This window comes from Chiloscyllium punctatum, unplaced genomic scaffold (genome assembly GCF_047496795.1).
Source record: "Chiloscyllium punctatum isolate Juve2018m unplaced genomic scaffold, sChiPun1.3 scaffold_1813, whole genome shotgun sequence".
In the NCBI taxonomy this organism is placed as follows: domain Eukaryota; kingdom Metazoa; phylum Chordata; class Chondrichthyes; order Orectolobiformes; family Hemiscylliidae; genus Chiloscyllium; species Chiloscyllium punctatum.
The window spans coordinates 17501-22558 of record NW_027311546.1 but is presented as its reverse complement, the minus strand read 5'-3'; positions in this window follow the sequence as shown (position 1 = coordinate 22558).

The window sequence follows — 5058 nt, the reverse complement described above, 5'->3', positions numbered from 1 at the left end:
ACCCTAACCCTAACCCTAACCCTAACCCTAACCCTAACCCTAACCTAACCCTAACCCTAACCCTAACCCTAACCCTAACCCTAACCCTAACCCTAACCCTAACCCTAACCCTAACCCTAACCCTAACCCTAACCCTAACCCTAACCCTAACCCTAACCCTAACCTAACCCTAACCCTAACCCTAACCCTAACCCTAACCCTAACCCTAACCCTAACCCTAACCCTAACCCTAACCCTAACCCTAACCCTAACCCTAACCTAACCCTAACCTAACCCTAACCCTAACCCTAACCCTAACCCTAACCCTAACCCTAACCCTAACCTAACCCTAACCCTAACCCTAACCCTAACCCTAACCCTAACCCTAACCCTAACCCTAACCCTAACCCTAACCCTAACCTAACCCTAACCCTAACCCTAACCTAACCCTAACCCTAACCCTAACCCTAACCCTAACCCTAACCTAACCCTAACCCTAACCTAACCCTAACCCTAACCCTAACCCTAACCCTAACCCTAACCCTAACCCTAACCCTAACCCTAACCCTAACCCTAACCCTAACCTAACCCTAACCCTAACCCTAACCCTAACCCTAACCCTAACCTAACCCTAACCTAACCCTAACCCTAACCCTAACCCTAACCCTAACCCTAACCCTAACCTAACCCTAACCCTAACCCTAACCCTAACCCTAACCCTAACCCTAACCACCCTAACCCTAACCCTAACCCTAACCCTAACCCTAACCCTAACCCTAACCCTAACCCTAACCCTAACCCTAACCCTAACCCTAACCCTAACCCTAACCCTAACCCTAACCCTAACCCTAACCCTAACCTAACCCTAACCCTAACCCTAACCCTAACCCTAACCCTAACCCTAACCCTAACCCTAACCCTAACCCTAACCCTAACCCTAACCCTAACCCTAACCCTAACCCTAACCCTAACCCTAACCCTAACCCTAACCCTAACCCTAACCCTAACCCTAACCCTAACCTAACCCTAACCCTAACCCTAACCCTAACCCTAACCCTAACCCTAACCCTAACCCTAACCCTAACCCTAACCCTAACCCTAACCCTAACCCTAACCCTAACCCTAACCCTAACCCTAACCCTAACCCTAACCCTAACCCTAACCCTAACCCTAACCCTAACCCTAACCCTAACCCTAACCCTAACCCTAACCCTAACCCTAACCCTAACCCTAACCCTAACCTAACCCTAACCCTAACCCTAACCCTAACCCTAACCCTAACCCTAACCCTAACCCTAACCCTAACCCTAACCCTAACCCTAACCCTAACCCTAACCCTAACCCTAACCCTAACCCTAACCCTAACCTAACCCTAACCCTAACCCTAACCCTAACCCTAACCCTAACCCTAACCCTAACCCTAACCCTAACCCTAACCCTAACCCTAACCCTAACCCTAACCCTAACCCTAACCCTAACCCTAACCCTAACCCTAACCCTAACCCTAACCCTAACCCTAACCCTAACCCTAACCCTAACCCTAACCCTAACCCTAACCCTAACCCTAACCCTAACCCTAACCCTAACCCTAACCCTAACCCTAACCCTAACCCTAACCCTAACCCTAACCCTAACCTAACCCTAACCCTAACCCTAACCCTAACCCTAACCCTAACCCTAACCCTAACCCTAACCCTAACCCTAACCCTAACCCTAACCCTAACCCTAACCCTAACCCTAACCCTAACCCTAACCCTAACCCTAACCCTAACCCTAACCCTAACCCTAACCCTAACCCTAACCCTAACCCTAACCCTAACCCTAACCCTAACCCTAACCCTAACCCTAACCCTAACCCTAACCCTAACCTAACCTAACCCTAACCCTAACCCTAACCCTAACCCTAACCCTAACCCTAACCCTAACCCTAACCCTAACCCTAACCCTAACCCTAACCCTAACCCTAACCCTAACCCTAACCCTAACCCTAACCCTAACCCTAACCCTAACCCTAACCCTAACCCTAACCCTAACCTAACCCTAACCCTAACCCTAACCCTAACCCTAACCCTAACCCTAACCCTAACCCTAACCCTAACCCTAACCCTAACCCTAACCCTAACCCTAACCCTAACCCTAACCCTAACCCTAACCCTAACCCTAACCCTAACCCTAACCCTAACCCTAACCCTAACCCTAACCCTAACCCTAACCCTAACCCTAACCCTAACCCTAACCCTAACCCTAACCCTAACCCTAACCTAACCCTAACCCTAACCCTAACCCTAACCCTAACCCTAACCCTAACCCTAACCCTAACCCTAACCCTAACCCTAACCCTAACCCTAACCCTAACCCTAACCCTAACCCTAACCCTAACCCTAACCCTAACCCTAACCCTAACCCTAACCCTAACCCTAACCCTAACCCTAACCCTAACCCTAACCCTAACCCTAACCCTAACCCTAACCCTAACCCTAACCCTAACCCTAACCCTAACCCTAACCCTAACCCTAACCCTAACCCTAACCCTAACCCTAACCCTAACCCTAACCCTAACCCTAACCCTAACCCTAACCCTAACCCTAACCCTAACCCTAACCCTAACCCTAACCCTAACCCTAACCCTAACCCTAACCCTAACCCTAACCCTAACCCTAACCCTAACCCTAACCCTAACCCTAACCCTAACCCTAACCCTAACCCTAACCCTAACCCTAACCCTAACCCTAACCCTAACCCTAACCCTAACCCTAACCCTAACCCTAACCCTAACCCTAACCCTAACCCTAACCCTAACCCTAACCCTAACCCTAACCCTAACCCTAACCCTAACCCTAACCCTAACCCTAACCCTAACCCTAACCCTAACCCTAACCCTAACCCTAACCCTAACCCTAACCCTAACCCTAACCCTAACCCTAACCCTAACCCTAACCCTAACCCTAACCCTAACCCTAACCCTAACCCTAACCCTAACCCTAACCCTAACCCTAACCCTAACCCTAACCCTAACCCTAACCCTAACCCTAACCCTAACCCTAACCCTAACCCTAACCCTAACCCTAACCCTAACCCTAACCCTAACCCTAACCCTAACCCTAACCCTAACCCTAACCCTAACCCTAACCCTAACCCTAACCCTAACCCTAACCCTAACCCTAACCCTAACCCTAACCCTAACCCTAACCCTAACCCTAACCCTAACCCTAACCCTAACCCTAACCCTAACCCTAACCCTAACCCTAACCCTAACCCTAACCCTAACCCTAACCCTAACCCTAACCCTAACCCTAACCCTAACCCTAACCCTAACCCTAACCCTAACCCTAACCCTAACCCTAACCCTAACCCTAACCCTAACCCTAACCCTAACCCTAACCCTAACCCTAACCCTAACCCTAACCCTAACCCTAACCCTAACCCTAACCCTAACCCTAACCCTAACCCTAACCCTAACCCTAACCCTAACCCTAACCCTAACCCTAACCCTAACCCTAACCCTAACCCTAACCCTAACCCTAACCCTAACCCTAACCCTAACCCTAACCCTAACCCTAACCCTAACCCTAACCCTAACCCTAACCCTAACCCTAACCCTAACCCTAACCCTAACCCTAACCCTAACCCTAACCCTAACCCTAACCCTAACCCTAACCCTAACCCTAACCCTAACCCTAACCCTAACCCTAACCCTAACCCTAACCCTAACCCTAACCCTAACCCTAACCCTAACCCTAACCCTAACCCTAACCCTAACCCTAACCCTAACCCTAACCCTAACCCTAACCCTAACCCTAACCCTAACCCTAACCCTAACCCTAACCCTAACCCTAACCCTAACCCTAACCCTAACCCTAACCCTAACCCTAACCCTAACCCTAACCCTAACCCTAACCCTAACCCTAACCCTAACCCTAACCCTAACCCTAACCCTAACCCTAACCCTAACCCTAACCCTAACCCTAACCCTAACCCTAACCCTAACCCTAACCCTAACCCTAACCCTAACCCTAACCCTAACCCTAACCCTAACCCTAACCCTAACCCTAACCCTAACCCTAACCCTAACCCTAACCCTAACCCTAACCCTAACCCTAACCCTAACCCTAACCCTAACCCTAACCCTAACCCTAACCCTAACCCTAACCCTAACCCTAACCCTAACCCTAACCCTAACCCTAACCCTAACCCTAACCCTAACCCTAACCCTAACCCTAACCCTAACCCTAACCCTAACCCTAACCCTAACCCTAACCCTAACCCTAACCCTAACCCTAACCCTAACCCTAACCCTAACCCTAACCCTAACCCTAACCCTAACCCTAACCCTAACCCTAACCCTAACCCTAACCCTAACCCTAACCCTAACCCTAACCCTAACCCTAACCCTAACCCTAACCCTAACCCTAACCCTAACCCTAACCCTAACCCTAACCCTAACCCTAACCCTAACCCTAACCCTAACCCTAACCCTAACCCTAACCCTAACCCTAACCCTAACCCTAACCCTAACCCTAACCCTAACCCTAACCCTAACCCTAACCCTAACCCTAACCCTAACCCTAACCCTAACCCTAACCCTAACCCTAACCCTAACCCTAACCCTAACCCTAACCCTAACCCTAACCCTAACCCTAACCCTAACCCTAACCCTAACCCTAACCCTAACCCTAACCCTAACCCTAACCCTAACCCTAACCCTAACCCTAACCCTAACCCTAACCCTAACCCTAACCCTAACCCTAACCCTAACCCTAACCCTAACCCTAACCCTAACCCTAACCCTAACCCTAACCCTAACCCTAACCCTAACCCTAACCCTAACCCTAACCCTAACCCTAACCCTAACCCTAACCCTAACCCTAACCCTAACCCTAACCCTAACCCTAACCCTAACCCTAACCCTAACCCTAACCCTAACCCTAACCCTAACCCTAACCCTAACCCTAACCCTAACCCTAACCCTAACCCTAACCCTAACCCTAACCCTAACCCTAACCCTAACCCTAACCCTAACCCTAACCCTAACCCTAACCCTAACCCTAACCCTAACCCTAACCCTAACCCTAACCCTAA